The sequence below is a fragment of the Aquarana catesbeiana genome, linkage group LG02, assembly GCF_042186555.1.
Source record: "Aquarana catesbeiana isolate 2022-GZ linkage group LG02, ASM4218655v1, whole genome shotgun sequence".
In the NCBI taxonomy this organism is placed as follows: Eukaryota; Metazoa; Chordata; class Amphibia; order Anura; family Ranidae; genus Aquarana; species Aquarana catesbeiana.
The window spans coordinates 734,963,714-734,982,121 of NC_133325.1; positions in this window are offsets into that span (position 1 = coordinate 734,963,714).

Below are 18,408 nucleotides of genomic sequence, written 5' to 3' on the forward strand. Positions count from 1 at the left end.
ATTTTTTTTTTACAATTTTATTTTTTTACAGGACAGAGGGGCACATGGGGGTGGGGGGGTATCAGAAGTAGTCAGAACAGGGAGGGGGATCGGTGTGGGGGAAGCAATTACAGGAACGATGCCCTGTGTCTGTGTCTCTCCCTACAGCAGCTGAAAGCCGGCAGGAGAGAGAGAAACCATCTTTCAGCTGCTGCAGAGAGCTACACAGGGCATCTTTCTGTAATTGCCCCTCTGCCCAACCACACACTGGCCCCCCCTGTGTGCCCGGACCTCCTATCAGCGGCCCTGATCCCAGAAAAGTAAAGACAAAAAAATATATTTTTTTTTAAATGTAAGTGGAGCTATATGTTAATAATATTGTGCAGTAGCTTTTCTTTTTTCATGATTTGCATTCACATCCACATTGCATTCGCACTTTATTGTCCCTTGTTTATTTAAGGTGGCCAATGTTTATATCTTTGGGTAAATTCGCACTGGGCCACGCTGCATTCATGAATAAAAAAAAAAAAAATCCGAAATGGAAAAAATGCACCGCACAAAAGTCTTACACATCTCTGTAGAATGTTGCGCTTGCTTTAATGAAATCAAAATGATATTCAGGACAGAAGGCACTGGGGAACGATCTTTCATATCCTGAATAGGAGTGTACTGAGCAACAAGCCAAAATCTACAATTTCATTTTCTGTGCAATAATTGGCAAACAATGTTGATTTACTGACACTTAAAATTCATTATGTACATTTCAAGTAGAGAAAATGTAAAGCAAGACAACATAAGATTTCTTTGTACTCATAATGAAAGTATAATGAAAGTGTAGAGAGGCTTCCATGCATAACATTAACATATCTGCTCCAAGCTTTCCTTTCAAACTAATGCAGCTAGATACAATACTCCTTTACATATTGGTTTCAAAGGCAAAACAATCTTATACAGTTAACTTAAAAGGTTATTCATTTCATTTTAACAAATCAACTTTTTTAAGAATCCGTTTTATATCTGTGTTTGCAGAGCTGTTTAGATCCTTAATATAATTAAATAACAATAGAAGAGATGATACTGCCAGGTCGTGACTTTTTATAGGCTGAGATTGACCACCTAAAGTGGTTAAGCCATCTCTATTACCTTAGAGATTTCAGATTCTCATCTTTTGTGCATGCCTATCCACTACTTTATTCCATCTGATAGTATTCTGATAAATATATTTCTTACTCTGTATGGTTTATATGCCCTTGAATCATTTCATTTTATTTTGTTTTTGGTCTATTGCCCACAGACATCAGAAGAAGTCATTTTTATCTGAGCCAAGGTTCAGGTGACTATTTTACAGTAAATGGTTGACCATTATTATTTATTCTAACAAATGAAAGCAAAAATACTGATTTTATAACATCTTGGGGATTGTCTTCGTAGTCAGTTGACTATATCTACTGCTAGAAAGATTATTAAGGGCACACAAACCTTGTATATTACCGTATTTTTCCGTGTATAAGACGCTACTTTTTCCTAAAATTGTTGACTGAAAATCGAGCAGCGTCTTATACACGGTCAGTCAGCCTGGGAGAGAGCCTTATGGGTGCGTAGCTGGTCATAGCTTGACAAACGGCTTCCTCCAATCAGGAGCCGAATGTTAGTGACATCAGCTGGAGGTGGAGGCGGAGGCGGAGGTGGAGAGTGTGCAGATGCGATCTCATTCGACGTGGAGACTGCGCAGATGAATCAGGGAGTGGAGAGTGGAGCGGAGAGCGGAGCGGAGAGTTTTGACAAGATGTCGCAGAATAGTAAAAGTAAGAGATTGTCTTATTCTGCAAAATTCAAACTCAGTGTAGTTAGCTATGCAAAAGAGCATGGGAATAGAGCTGCAGAGAGACAGTTTAGACCTCCCCCCACTGAGAGTATGATCAGACAGTGGATAAAACAGGAAGAGCAACTCCTTAAGATGCCAAATAAAAAGAAGAAGGCCTTAAGGGGAAAACCAGCAAAATGGCCAAATTTGGAGCAGAGGCTTAAGACTTGGATTTTGGAGCAGCGCCAGAGTGGCTTATGTGAGTCAACCAAACTTATTCAATGTCAGGCAAGAATGTTTGCAAGCGAAATGAACATTGTTGATTTTACAGGAAAGGCAAAATGGTGCTTCAATATCATGAGGAGAGAAGGGTTGGCCATGAGAACACGAACAAAGTTAGCTCAGAAAATGCCACCAGTTTGAGGATAAAATCCAACAGTTTCACGCCTATGTCATACAACTTCTGAAAAAATATGATTTTGAACCAAGTCAGATTGCAAACATGGATGAGGTTCCTCTCAATTTTGATGTGCCTTCCAACAGAACTGTTGATGTGAAAGGAATCAAAACAGTGGCAATTAAAACAAGTGGCCATGAAAAGACACACTATACTGCTTAGCTTTCATGCTGTGCAGATGGTACTAAACTGCCTCCTATGCTTATTTTCAAGAGAAAAATCTATCCTAAAGAGACCATACCACCTGGCATTATTGTGCAAGTTCAAGAGAAGGGATGGATGAATGAAGACATTATGGCCATTTTGTTTGCAACGGTTTGGTCCAGAAGACCTGGAGGGCTCTTAAAGAAGCCAGCTCTGCTTATCTTTGATCAATTCCAAGCACATTTAACAGAAAAGACTGAAAGGGTTGCATCAGATTTGCGAACACTCCTAGCAGTTATTCCTGGTGGACTTACAGGTCAGCCACAGCCACTAGATGTTTCAATAAACAAGCCTTTTAAAGTCCTGATGAGAGAAGAATGGAGTAGATGGATGCAAAAAGCAGGTGATAACTTGACACCGGCAGGAAGAGTGAAAAAAACAACCATTACTGAGGTCTGCAATTGGGTCCTAAACTCATGGTATGGCGTCAAACAAGAGGTGATTGTGAAGTCCTTCAAGAAATGTGGAATCAGCAATGAAATGGACGAAACTGAGGATGATCTCACATATATAGACAGTGACTCAGAAGACAGCAGTGATGCAAAAGAAGCTGAAGAAATTCTGTCTGGAACTAGTAATGAAGAAGAGAACATTGATGCAACAGAGGCTGAATAAAGTGATATGCTGCATAATATACTGGTATGTAAACTTTACCTGCAGTAATTACTAAATAAAACTGTGTTCTGTTTTACCTGTTTAAAATATTGATTTCTTAATTTTTGGGTTGGAAAAGTGGGGGGCGTCTTATACATGGGGGCGTCTTATATACGGAAAAATACGGTAGTTGACTCAGATTCCAGAAACCATGAAGGATTTATAGACAAGGCTAAACAGTCTTTTAAGAAGAGCCAAACTTTGGCTGCTCAGGTGTTTGGCCAAACTCTAGCAAGCACCTGGCTGTGATAGCTTGTGGCTTCCCATGTCCCAGAAAACTGCTGGGAGGGAGGGGGAGAGGAGAACTTCCACTCCGATCGCCTAGAATGGAAGTGGGAGTGGGTACCTGTCAAAACCAGGTACCCACTCCCCCCCCGCAAAAAGGTGCCATTTGAAGTGGAACCTCCCCTTTTGGATGGAGCTCTGCTTTAATGTTTCACTTTAGGCTTTTGAAAGTGCCTACCCCTAATGCTATTTTTGGTGACCCCTGCCTATTTGCCCAAAAAAATGGGCATTTTTAATTTGACAGATTAGGTTGCCACTAATTTCAGTAGGGTTCAGGTTCTTCATCTGAACTTCTTTGAAGTTTGCCGAACCCTGCTTGAACCAAACCCAGGCCAGTTTGGCTCATCACTAGCTATCCTGTCTAAAACCAAACTGCTGTTTGATTTTATAAACAAGAAGGTTTTAATGTTTTCAACTTAAACCCTATATTAGATCAAGAACTGTATGTGATATGTATCTATTTGTGGCATTATTGGTTATAACAGTATGTACAGTGGGGAGAACAAGTATTTGATACACTGCCGATATTGCAGGGGAGGATGGATGGGGCCATGTATCTCGAGATCTTGGCCAACAACCTCATTCACTCAGTAAGAGCATGGAAGATGGGTCGTGGCTGGGTCTTCTAGCATGACAACGACCCGAAACACACAGCGAGGGCAACTAAGGAGTAGGGATGGGCCGAACACCCCCCGGTTCGGTTCGCAGCAGAACATGTGAACGGGCACAAAATTTGTTCAAACACCGTTAAAGTCTATGGGACATGAATGTGAAAAATCAAAAGTGCTAATTTTAAGGGTTAATATGCAAGTTATTGTCATAAGTGTTTGGGGACCCGGGTCCTGCCCCAGGGGACATGTATCAATGCAAAAAAGTTTTAAAAACGGCCATTTTTCGGGAGCAGTGATTTTAATAATGCTTATAGTGAAACAATAAAAGTATAAATATTCCTTTAAATTTCGTACCTGGGGGGTGTCTATAGTATGCCTGTAAAGTGGCGCATTTTTCCCGTGTTTAGAACAGTCCCTGCACAAAATGACATTTCAAAAGGAAAAAGTGATTTCAAAGTAATAGCGGCTATAGTGAATTGTCGGGTCTCGGCAATACAGATAAAAGTCATTGAAAAAAATGGCATGGGATCCCCCCAGTCCATTACCAGACCCTTTGGGTCTGGTATGAATATTAAGGGGAACCCTGCACCAATTTTTTTTTTAAATTGGCGTGGGGGTTCCCCTCAAAATCCATACCAGACCCTTCAGGTCTGGTATGGATTTTAAGGGGAACCCCACGCCAAACTAAAAAAAAATGGCATGGGGGTCCCCCCAAAAATTCATACCAGACCCTTATCCAAGCACGCAACCTGGCAGGCTACAGGAAATGAGAGAGCGCCCCCCTCCTGATCTGTACCAGGCCACATGCCCTCAACATGGGGAGGGTGCTTTTGGGTAGCCCCCCAAAGCACCTTGTCCCCATGTTGATGGGGACAAGGGCCTCATCCCCACAACCCTTGCCCGGTGGTTGTGGGGGTCTGTTTGCGGGGGGCTTATCAGAAGCTGAAAGCCCCCTTTAACAAGGGGACCCCCATATCCTGCCCCCCTGTTTGAAATGGTAACAGGTACATTGTACCCGTACCATTTCACAAAAAAAGTGTCACATTTTTAAAAAACCAGAAGACACACTTTGGGACAAGTCCCTTATTAAAAAATAAAAAAATAAAAATGTCCATTCATCTTCTTCTCTCGCTCCGCCGATGGTCCAAAAAAAAAAAGGGAGGCACCTGCCGTATGATGTGTCCTCGCAGGTGACAGTTCTTTTATAACTGACGGCGGGGCCACACGGTGACGTACCCGGGTGACCACCCCTCTGACGCACAGGGACTTCCCAATGGCTTCCTCGTGACATCAGAGGGGGCGGGGCCACCCGTTTACATAACCGGGTGACCCCGCCCCCGTGAGGCCCCGGGAATGCCATCGGGAAGTCCCCGTGCATCAGAGGGGGGCAGGGTCACCTGTGAGGATGCGTCATACTGCGGGTGCCTCCCATGGAGGCGGATTGGTGGCGGCCTGCAGGTTTTTAATTTTTTTATCTTTCGGTCCAGATGAATAGACTTTGTGGGACACTTTTATTTTTTATTTTTTAATAAAGGACTTGTCCCAAAATGTGTCTTGTGGTTTTTAAAAAATTTGATACTTTTTTGTGAAATGGTAGGGGCACAATTTACCTGTTACCATTTCAAACAGGAGGGGCGGAATCTGGGGGTCCCCCTGTTAAAGGGGGCTTCCAGATTCCAATAAGCCCCCACCTGCAGACCCCCACAACCACCAGGAAGGGTTGTGGGGATGAGGCCCTTGTCCCCATCAACATGGGGACAAGGTGCTTTGGGGGGCTACCCCAAAGCACCCTCCCCATGTTGAGGGCATGTGGCCTGGTACGGTTCGGGGGGGGCTTTCTCATCCACTCCCCCCCTTTTCCTGCGGCCTGCCAGGTTGCGTGCTTGGATAAGGGTCTGGTATGGATTTTTGGGGGGAGACCCCATGCCATTTTTTTTTTTTTAATTTTGGCACAGAGATAACCCAAAACGCATGTAAAGTGAATAATGATATTTATTAAGATAGATGATAAATAAGAAAATACAAACAGTGCACAACCAACCCAACAAATCCACCAACAACAATATATACAGCAAGGGGCAGTACCAGAATCACAGATGTCAGCCAGGCCAGGGTCATACACGGCAGGTCAGCAGAAGGGCAAGGGATATTCCAGAAGCATAAACGTTAGCCTGGCCATGGTCATACACAAGAAGATCAGAAAATGAGGGACAGGGAACCAACAGGACAGAGAGGGGATGGATCGGGCTGAAGGGTACAGGAACACAGAAGGGACCGGGTCAGGATAAGCTCGGGAACAAGGTCGGATGCAGGCTCAGGATCGGTTAACAGGTGAACAAGGTCAGGGCTCAAGGAGGGAGATACCAAGGCAATCATGTGAGGGCTTGCCGGGTATTTATAAGGCTGCCAATAATTGACCTCACGTAACACCTGAGCGCAGAAGGTGCTGTCTGCTCCACACTGCTGGAATACACCTGCTGGTGGACACCGGTACTATGGCCCAAGGATCCAACAGTGCCACCAGCAGCTGCGTCCTCTTATTACAGGTCTTAGGTGTTGAAAGACACCCACTGGTGGATACTGGTACTGCGATCCAAGAGACTGACAGCGCCACCAACGGGTGAACCTTCTCATGACACCAGGTCCCCAAATACTTTTTATGACAATAACTTGCATATAAGCCTTTGAAATGAACACTTTTGATTTTACATGTTAATGTCCCATAGACTTTAACGGTGTTCCGGCCGCTTTCGAATTTGCCCCGAACACCGAATATTGCTCGGTGTTCGCTAGAACATCCGAACATCCGAACAACCAAATTTTGGTGCGAACTTATGCTCGGGCAGAACCGCTCGCCCATTCCTGCTAAGGAGTGGCTCCGTAGGAAGCATCTCAAGGTCCTGTAGTGGTCTAGCCAGTCTCCAGACCTTAACCCAATAAAAAATCTTTGGAGAGAGCTGAAATTCCATATTGCCCAGTGACAGCCCCGAAACCTGAAGGATCTGGAGAAAGTCTTTATGGAGGAGTGAGCCAAAAATCCCTGCTGCAGTGTGTGCAAACCTGGTCAAGAACTACAGGAAACGTATGATCTCTGTAATTGCAAACAAAGGTTTCTGTACCAAATATTAAGTTCTGATTTTCTGATGTACCAAATACTTATGTCATGCTATAAAATGCAAATGAATTACTTAAAAATCATACAATGTGATTTTTTGGATTTTTGTTTTAGATTCAGTCTCTCACAGTTGAAGAGTACCTATGATAAAAATACAGACCTCTACATGCTTTGTAAGTAGGAAAACCTGAAAAATTGGCAGTGTATCAAATACTTGTTCTCCCCACTGTACATGTTTGTAATCACAAGTGTTTACTTATACAGTAGATGTATATCCTCTCAAACTCCTGATGAGGAGGCTGTATAAGCCTACAAAACATGGTGAGATGTTCCTATTAGACCCCTTTCACACTGAGGCTTTTTTCAGGCGTTTTAGCGCTAGAAATAGCGCCTGAAAATTGCCTCCTATTCATTACAATTACATTCACAAGCGGGCGGTGCGCTTGCCGGAAGTTAGAAAAAGTCCTGCAAACAGCATCTTTGGGGCGGTTTGGAAGCGCTCCCAAAACACCCCAGCCCATTGCAATGAATGGGCAGCACTTCCAAAGTGCCTGAAAAGTGCTTCAGAAGCACCGCAACACGGGAGTTTTTAACCCCTTTTTTTGTGGGTTAAAAGTGTCTCGCTATCGGACAAAAAGCGGCACAAATGCACCGATTAAAGTGATGCTAAAACGAGCGGCGCTTTCAGTGTGAAAGCAGCCTTACTGTTTATCTTGAAGTTTACAGGAGTTATGTGAATTTCAGAGTCCATGTTATGTTATACTACAGGATTGGGCAACTATAGCAGGAATATTATTGCTCAGGGTTAGGGATATATATGCCAGTCTTATATGTTTTAGGAAAAAAAACTAAAATAAACTTTTTAATAATAATATAAATAAATATCTATAAACTTTTGTGGTATATTATTTGTGTTGGGGGACATTGAAAAGGGTTGCAGGACTTTAAATGAGATTTATGAAAGCACAATCTCCATCCCTATTATTTAAATCGAAAGAAATAATAGGGATGGAGATTGTGCTTTCATAAATCTCATTTAAAGTCACGCAACCCTTTTCAATGTCTCACTTCTAAGGATGGAGGATGCATGATGGCCCCAGGGGCATGTTGCGATTCTTTCTCGGGTTGCTGCAATCCAATCAGCTGTGACTCATACCCCATGGTATTGTGTTCCTATATAATTGGGCAATTTTTTTTTTCTTTTTTATCGTGTAGATTCCACACCACCTTTTATTTTATTTTATTCATTTATTTTGCTTCATTGTGTTAAGTGCTGTGGTGTGCGCTGAGCGACCACGGGGCTGCCTTTATCTGCACTTCCGGGAGCTGCGATGCTCTCAGGTGCCCTCCCATCACCTCCTCTGGTCACTCATCATTGGGTGCGAGGAGATGGGTGGGTCACTATAGCACTATAATTATATACATATATTTTAGAAATATTTATAAAAAATGTATAAATATATTCACCGGCAACTTTATTAGGTACACCTGTTCAATTGCTTGGTAACACAAATTGCTAATCAGCCAATCACATGGCAGCAACTCAATGCATTTAGGCATGTTGTAGACGTTGTGCAGATGACTTGCTGAAGTTCAAATAGAGCAACGAAATGGGGAAGAAAGGGGATTTCATGGACTTTAAATGTGGCATGGTTGTTGGTGCCAGACGGGCTGGTCTGAATATTTCAAAAACAGCTAATCTACTGTGATTTCCATGCACAACCATCTCTAGGGTTTACAGAGAATGGTGTAAAAAAGAGAAAATATCCAGTGAGTGGCAGTTGTGTCAATGAAAATGTCTTGTTGATGTCAGAGGAGAAAGAGCAGAAAGGTAACAGTAACTCAAATAAGCACTCGTTACAAACAAGGTATGCAGAATACCATCTCTGAATGCACAACACATCAAACCTTGAAGCAGATGGGCTACAGCAGCAGAAGACCACACCGGGTGTCACTCCTGTCAGCTAAGAACAGGAAACTGAGGCTACAATTCGCACAGGCTCACCAAAATTGGACAATAGAAGATTGGAAAAATGTTGCTTGGTCTGATGAGTCTCAATTTCAGCTGTGACATTCAGATGGTAGGATCAGAATTTGGTGTAAACAACATGAAAGCATGCATCCATCCTTGTATCAATGGTTTAGGGTGGTGGTGTAATGGTGTAGGTATATTTTCTTGGCACACTTTGGGCCCCTTAGTCCCAATTGAGCATCGTTTAAATGCCACGGCCAACTTGAATATTGTTGCTGACCATTTCCATCACTTTATGACTGCAGTGTACCCATCTTCTGATCGCTACTTCCAGCAGGATAATGCACCATGTCACAAAGCTCAAATCATCTCACCACTGGTTTCTTGAACATGACAATGAGTTCGCTGTACTCAAATGGCTTCCACAGTCACCAGATCTCAATCCGATACAGCACATGTGGGATGTGGTGGAACAGGAGACTCGCATCATGGATGTGCAGCCGACAAATCTGCAGCAACTGAGTGATGCTATCATGTCAATATGGACCAAAATCTTTGAGGAATATTTCTAAAACTTTGTTAAATCTTTGCCATTAAAAAGTAAAGCAGTTCTGAAGGCAAAAGGGGGTCCAACCCAGCACTAGTATGAGTGTTTATATATATATATATATATATATATATATACAGTATCTCTCAAAACTGAGTACGCCCCTCACATTTTTGTAAATATTTTATTATATCTTTTCATGTGACAATACTGAAGAAATGACACTTTGCTACAATATAAAGTAGTGAGTGTACAGCTTGTATAACAGTGTAAATTTGCTGTCCCCTCAAAATAACTCAACACACAGCCATTAATGTCTAAACCGCTGGCAACCAAAGTGAGTACACCCCCAAGTGAAAATGTCTAAATTGAGCCCAAAGTGTTAATATTTTGTGTGGCCACCATTACTTTCCAGCACTGCCCTATCTTGGGTATGGGGTTCACCAGAGTTTCACAGTTTGCCACTGGAGTCCTCTTCCACTCCTCCATGACGACATCACAAAACTGTTTTTTATTTATTTATTTATTAAAATGCTTAACCTACGCAGTCTTACCCGAAGGCCTCGATGCGCAAAACAAAAGACATTGGCATTCAAAAACCTTAGGAGAACCAACATACCAGCATGACAACATATAGAATAAAAGCCTGGGGGTCTGTTCATCACACCCCATTAAAATTAGGTGACTCCAAAAGCTTGTACAAAAAGTACGGTTTTCAAATTCTTTCGGAATTTCAAAAAGTCATTCTCAAGTCTCAGTTTCAGAGTCAAGGAGTTCCAAAATTCAGCTCCTTGTACTTCACTCGTTCTCCCTACTCATATTTTCGTTTTGAATTTTGGAATATTCAATATGGTCAAGTTCGCCGATCTCAAGAATCGGGTAGGCACATACTTGATGAATTCTTCCTTCAGGTACTCTGTTCCACATCCATGCAATGCCTTATGGACAAGACATCCGGTTTTGAACAGAACCTGTTCTTTCACGGGCAGCCAATGCAGAGCTCTAAGAGATGGAGTGATGTGGTCATGACGACCAGCACCCGTCAGTAACCTTGCTGTGGCATTTTGAATCAACTGGAGCTTGTAGATGGTACAAGCAGGCAAACCCAGGTATAGGGCATTGCAGTAGTCCAGTCGACTGCTGATAATGGCATTGACCATGGCGATCTTATCAGGGTCTGCGATATAGCGAAAAGTCGACCTTAGGAGTCTCAGGTAGAAATGGCATGAACTCACCACCTGATTTACCTGAGGGTGCAGGTTCAATCTAGAGTCAAAGATGACACCCAGTCCCTGACCTGAGTGGCCAGAATCGGAAAAGGTTTAAAAGATTCCGGCCATGACGGAAACAAGTTGGAATACACCTGGTTACTGAAGATGATGTATTCCGTTTTGGTGCCATTTAGTTTTAGATAATTAGATAATGTTAGAGACCTTGCGCTCCTCCACCTTCCATTAGAGGATGCCCCACAGATGCTCAGTAAGGTTTGGGTCTGGAGACATGCTTGGCCTGTCCATCACCTTTACCCTCTGCTTCTTTAGCAAGGCAGTGGTCGTCTTGGAGGTGTGTTTGGGGTCGTTATCACATTGGAATACTGACCTGTGGCCCAGTCTCCAAAGGGAGGGGATCGTGCTCTGCTTCAGTATGTCACAGTACATGTTGGCATTCATGGTTCCCTCAATGAATTGTAGCTCCCCAGTGCTGGCAGCACTCATGCAGCCCCAGACCATAACACTCCCACCACCATGCTTGACTGTAGGCAAGACACACTTGTCTTTGTACTCCTCACCATCCACCATCTGAACCAAATAAGTTTATCTTGGTCTCATCAGACCACAGGACATGGTTCCAATAATCCATGTCCTTAGTCTGCTTGTCTTCAGCAAACTGTTTGCGGGCTTTCTTGTGCATCATGTTTAGAAGAGGCTTCCCTCTGGGATGACAGGCATGCAGACCAATTTAAGGCAGTGTGTGGCGTATGGTCTGAGCACTGACAGGCAGACCCTCCACCCCTTCAAGCTCTGCAGCAATGTTGGCAGCACTCATTCATCTATTTCCCAAAGCCAACCTCTGGAAATGACGCTGAGTACGTGCATTCAACTTCTTTGGTTGACCATGGCGAGGCCTGTTCTGAGTGAAACCTGTCCTGTTAAACCGCTGTATGGTCTTGGCCACCGTACTGCAGATCAGTTTCAGGGTCTTGACAATCTTCTTATAGCCTAGGCCGTCTTTATGTAGAGCAACAATTCATTTTTTCAGATCCTTGGAGAGTTCTTTGCCATGAGGTGCCATGTTGAACTTCCAGTGACCAGTATGAGAGAGTGAGAGCAATAACACCAAATTTAACACACCTGCTCCCCATTCACACCTGAGACCTTGTAACACTAATGGGTCATATGACACCAGGGAGGGAAAATGGCTAATTGGGCCCAATTTGGAGATTTTCGCTTAGGGGGGCACTCACTTTTGTTGTCAGCAGTTTACACATTAATGGCTGTCTGTTAAGTTATTTTGAGGGGACGGCAAATGTACATTGTTATACAAGCTGTACACTCACTACTTTACATATACATATCTATATATATATTCATTCTCATATTAAAGAGAATGAATTACACATTGATTCCCTAAAACTTTCAGTGGCTCCAGTAATAAAATCTCCACACTGGAGTTTATGAATCTTTCTGGTCCCTCGCTGCATTATCTCTTATAATAGAAAAAATATTAATAATTAAAATCCAAGTGGTGGGCAAGAAACTCACCGTAGCAATCTCAGCAGTTGCCTAAAAACTCAGGTGAAAAGATCTTGTGGATACATTTTTGGTGAGTAGGTAAGTGGTGATTTATTCCACATGCAATGTAACTTTTAGCACAGAAGGTAAACAAGACCATTGAAGTCGTTATAGACGTCTAAGCAAGAAATATCAGCATTAATTGGCTGGTAATACTGTGCTGACAGGAGCACTGACAAAATTATGCAGGCTGCAAAAATACATCTTTCACCTTCTGGTGTGTGAAAGGAGAGCTGTTGGGTGCAGGGCCGTCTTTAATTTTGATTGGGCCCTGGGCAAATATTTTCTTGGGCCCCCCCCTCCATTCTGAGACATACAAAAAATAGCAGGTAGACTCAAAATCAGTTTACTGCCGAAGCTTATACAGCCTATCCTTACTGCTCACTGGCTGGTTGCTAGAGGTTACAACACATCATTTCTGCTTGCCAATTGGTTGCTAGAGGTTAATGCACATTATTAGTGCTCACTGGTTGCTAGGGGTTACAGCACATCATTACCACTTACTGATTGGTTGCTAAAGATTAAAGCAGATCACTACTGTTTGCTGATTGGTTGCTAGAGGCTAATGCACATCATTACCTCTCACTGAGCAGTAGAGCAATCCCAAATAATTGAGCAAGTAAAGGGGCACATTAATACACATACTACAGGAGAGTGTCAGAATGGGAGCATCAGTGGAGCTCCCGGCCCCGCCCCCAGACCTCTGTATTCCCCAGCCAGTATAGAGGGGGCGGGGCCAGGAGCTCCACTGACGCTCCCACTCCAATCACTGCTATCGCTACAGCTGCTCTGTTCCGAGCATACAGGCTGCACGGGGGCGGGGTCAGAGCGTCAGTGGAGCTCCTGGCCCCGCCCCTCTATGCTGGCTAGCGCAGGAATACAGCCTCCCGTGTCCTCTGTGCACTCTGCAAAGCCCTCATCGAGGCCCCAATTCATGGGTAGCGTGGGCCCCCCAACAAAGATTGGGCCCAGGGCAAGTGCCCCATTTGCCCTGCGCTAAAGGTGGCCCTGGTTGGGTGAAAGGTGGAAGCAGTAACTTGATGATGTAACAGCAAGTAGGATTATCTGAGAGCTGATAGAAAGGCTTTCAGTCATTTGATGAATTGAAATACAATTTTGAGGGGGAAAAAAAACCAAGCTGCTTTATCCTGCGTGTGGGTCTACTATTACTTTGTGGTCCTATAGTTGGGTAAAGGACTAGATACACATTCAAGGTAGAGTGACAGTAAATGTTTATGGATAGATGAGGAACATGCTTGAGCCCTGATGGAAGAGCAGAAGCAGCTGACCAGACGAAGAAGCTTCACATTTAGAAAATACTAGATTCTCTAAACTTCTTTTCCTTCTGTGCACTATACATAGTCACACAACAAAATCTTCACCGTGCAAATGTTTTAAAAAAAAAAACAGATGCCTTCTGATAGCCCCAACAAGAAATACTCAAAAACGTCACTCTCCATCCCCACCTGCCAGCTGATGGAATCCATCCTGGGTAAACTCCATTGTTGGATAGTGTCAGAGCTTACCCAGCTGAATGATGCCCCCCACTGCCCCACCATACCTTTCACTCCATTAGACCAAAGGAGCATGAGGAAATGACCAAAGGAGTGGGGAAGTGAAGAGGGAGCATAGATATGTGTTCATCTTGCTGGAGTGGACTATAGGGATGTACTGGAAGTAATGATGTGTCATAGTAGGAGGTCAGTGCTGTCTATTAAAATGGCACTTCCAGATGAAAGTCACAAAAAAAAACCACAGAGAAAGGAGAATGGTGCAGGAAAATAAAAATAAAAACACTGGATGGCTACATTGCTAAAGTCCTTAGGAAGAGTCCATGGTTATAAAATCAGTAAAATACATATGTGGAGGTACACCATGCTAGCGGCAGCTCCCCATAGAGAAAAGAAAATCTCTGCAGAAACAAAAGGGAACAAATGAGGGCACCAGCAGATTAAAACAAAGATGTATTCAAGAGGGTACTCACAAAGGTAGTATATAAATGGGTATATCTCAGAAGATATTGTCTGGGCCAGATAGAGATGTCCTAGTGTGAGTCACAGATGGTATGCAGCTCGGAGCTGGGTATGCCTGTACCAGACCGGGAGTGTCAGCCGGGTGAGCCACAAGCAGCATGGAACAAAAGGAGGGTCGGACCAGAGGTGACGTCCAATGGGAGGCCTCAGACAAGTTTCCAAGCTTCCGCTTCTTTCTCAGAGGTCTGAGGAAGCTTCCACTTCTTCCTCAGGTCTGAGGAAGAAGCATAAGCTTGGAAATGTGCCACCTGACTTGCTCCCATTTCTGACAGAGGCTTCTTACCATGTGATCAGCTGTGACAAATCACAGCTGATAATCGTGTGAACCAGGAAGTGACTATAAACGGCATTCCTTGGTTCGCGCTGACAGGGAGAGACGATCAGCGGCTTTCCCTGTCAGAGGGGGGTCTGTGCTGATAATCCACACATTGATTATCAGCACAGCCCCATCAGATGTACCACCACAGCTGCCAAAAAGTGCCCATAAGCTGCCAGTCAGTGCGCCATAAAAAAAAGTATGATAGCGCCCAGATCAATGCCAATTAGTGCCCACCACAGTGCCAATCAGTGCCTAGCAATAAGTACCTGTCAGTACCTCATCACCTCGTCAGTACCGGTGACATAACCGGGTGACCCCGCCCCCCTCTGACACCAAGGGGGCTTCCCCGTGGCGTCAGAGTGGACGGGGCCACCTGGGGACATAAGCGGGTGGCCCTGCCCCCCTCTGATGCCAACGCAAAGCCATGGGGAAGTCCCCGTGGTGTCAGAGGAGGGCGTGGTCACCCAGTTACATCACCGGGTGGCCCCACGCTCTGTTATATAAGAGCTGTCACAGCGAAGATGCGTAAGATGGTGGCGGGTCAGTTGCGGCTTTTTTTTGGTCCATCCGGCGGCCTGAACTTACTTCGTGGGACATTTTTATTTTTTAATAAGGACTTGTCCCAAGCTGTGTCTTGTCTTTTTTACCATTTTGACACTTTTTGTGAAATGGTAGGGATACTTGTACCCCGTTACCATTTCACACAGGGGGGAGGCCAGGATCTGGGGGTCCCCTTGTTAAAGGGGGCTTCCAGATTCCAATAAGCCCCCCACCCGCAGATCCCCATGAACCACCGGGCAAGAGTTGTGGGGATGAGGCCCTTGTCCCCATCAACATCATCAGCTACCCCAAAGCACCCTCCCCATGTTGAGGGCATGTGGCCTGGTATGGTTCAGGGGTGGGGGGCGCTCTATCTATCCCCCTTTTAACCCGCAGCCTGCCAGGTTGCGTGCTTGGATAAGGGTCTGGTATGGATTTTGGGGGCACCCCTACACCATTTTTTTTAAATTTTGGAGCAGGGTTCCCCTTTAAAATCTGGTCTGGTATGGATTTTGGGGGGCCCCCACAACATTTTTTTTTTATTTGGCGCATGGTTTCCCTTAATTTTCATATCAGACCCGAATATTTTTCCTTTATAAATGTCATTTTGCTGGGGTACTGTTCTAAACACGGGAAAAATGCGCCAATTTACAGGCATACTATAGACACCCCCCAGGCACAATATTTAAAGGAATATTTAATTTTTATTGTTTCACTTTAAGCATTAAAAAAAATCACTGCTCCCGAAAAAACGTCTGTTTTTAAAAAATAAATTTGCATTGATACATGTCCCTGGAGCAGGACCCGGGTCCCCAAACACTTTTTATGACAATAACTTGCATATAAGCCTTTAAAATTAGCACTTTTGATTATTCATGTTCGTGTCCCATAGACTTTAATGGTGTTCGTGTGTTCTGCCGAATTTTTTCCCAAAAAAGTGTTTGCATGTGCGCATGTTATGCTGCGAACCGAACAGGAGGGTGTTCGGCTCATCCCTATTGATAAGTGATTTTTAACAGGACTACAACATTGCGGCGGACAGATCAGACACCTAGCTGACATTTTTGACACTTTTTTTGGTGACATTATTACAGTGATCAGTGAAAAGAAAAAACAATGCAGCGCTATACATAAAATTCAACACAAATGTGACTATCAGCTGTGCAGCATGATAGTAATTAACTAAATATAAAAAATGCAGGAAGCCAAATACAATATTGTATTATTATAGTGAGTCCATGATCATATTAACGACCAATAACGTGAACATTATGGTCATATAAATGTTCAACAAAGGTGAGCAGTATAAATGTAAGATGAGTAAGAGGTATCTCAAGGGTGCTACGTGGTTTCACAGAGGTGGTGTTTCAATACTCAGTATCCACAGCAAAGAATAAATGGAGCAAATACGCTTACCGGAACAGGTGGACACGTTTGCCGTATGGCTAGGTGTCATACAGGCTTAAGGATCGATCGATCCAAATAGATGTTTGTTGTAGAGACGTATACGGCAGGTTCCACTGGTTCCTTTATAGCAATGGTAAACGACCTAAAGACATCAGATGTTCCAGGTCTGGTTGTACGCACTTCTCCGACAGGTGTATATAGGAGGAATGAACCTTTCACAAAGCCATCATGGGGACATGGAAAAGGAAAAAAAGGCTCCACATAGTGCTTAAATCCAAAGAAGCAGGTTTATTTTAAACCAAATAGGGTAAAAATCCAGATAACAACAGCCAAGATAAAAGTGATCACAGTAAAATGTAGCGTGGTACCAGGAACAAAAAATCAATCGCAACCCAACATGTTTCAGACTAGAGGTCCTTCTTCTGGGGCATTTTATATTACAGTGATCAGGTCTAAAAATATGCAAGAGGTTAAAGAAAACAGATTGGTTTCTACTGAATACCATCACGCTGGTCTCTATAATGCTTCACTATTTAATCCCCCATGGGCTTTAGCCTCTTCACTTAAGGTTTTTCAGGATGTAGCACTTAGGGATTTAGACCGGATGAAAATTCAGAATGTTAGAACTACAAAGGATTTGGAAGCTGGCCTTGATTCCTTGTGTAATAATAAGGATCTGGTCATACAACCTGCTGATAAGGGAGGGGGAATTGTGGTGTTGGATAGGAGTGACTATATGATAGATATGTACAGGATATCATGGGGGATCGTGACACCTACACTACTTTGGCATCTAAACCTAAGTCTAACCACATAAAACAGCTTGATAGGATCATTGCTAGTGGTTTTAGGCAGGGTATCTTAAATAAGAAAGGAAAACTTTTTTTGGTTCCCAAAGCACCATGCACCCCAATTATATATTATCTGCCAAAGATACATAAGTATTTTTGGTTCAATAATCAATTTTTTCGCCAAGACAGAGGAGTTGCTATGGGGGCTATATATGCCCCCAGTCCTACAAACCACTTTATGGCTTGGTGGGAGGAAGATGTCATCTATGCTCAACAGAGACCTCAAATAGTCCTGTGGGTGAGGTATATAGATGACATCCTCCTCCTATGGGATGGTAGTGGTCCTGAATTGGTAGTAGGAGAGAACTGGGCTGTGGGAAGAGAAGGTGCAAGCTGTGCTCTCCCCTTGATCCTTCCTGTTGGTGCAGCACTCCTGATCACACAGAACGGATCTTTACAGATGTTCTTTCTCCTTGCCGGTTTCTTTTGTTTCCCCTTGGTTATTATGCTCTCCTGGCAGGCGGCCCTTGGGAATCCCGATATGCCAGGGATCTAAGGGAGCCTGAGGGAGGACAGCAGTGGGGGTGCAGGGTACCTTTAAATTGGCAGCTGCTGGTGAGGAAGCGCAGAGTGGTAGGACAGTGGGGCCGAAAGGTGTTGTATGCAGAAGAACATGCGCACCCCCACCTTCCCCCCTCTTCCCCCTAGCAGCGGTATGCAACAGCAGTGATCTGTCCCGAGGAGCTGTGGCAAGGGGTGTGAAAGCTTGGCGCAGGAGAGAGAATTCAGCTTGTGTCTGGCTATGCTGTGTTTGGGAGGACATGTGTGCACCCCCCCACCTTTTGGCAGTGACCATGGTCAGTCCCTGGGGACCCCGAACGAGTGGAGGAATGTGCTT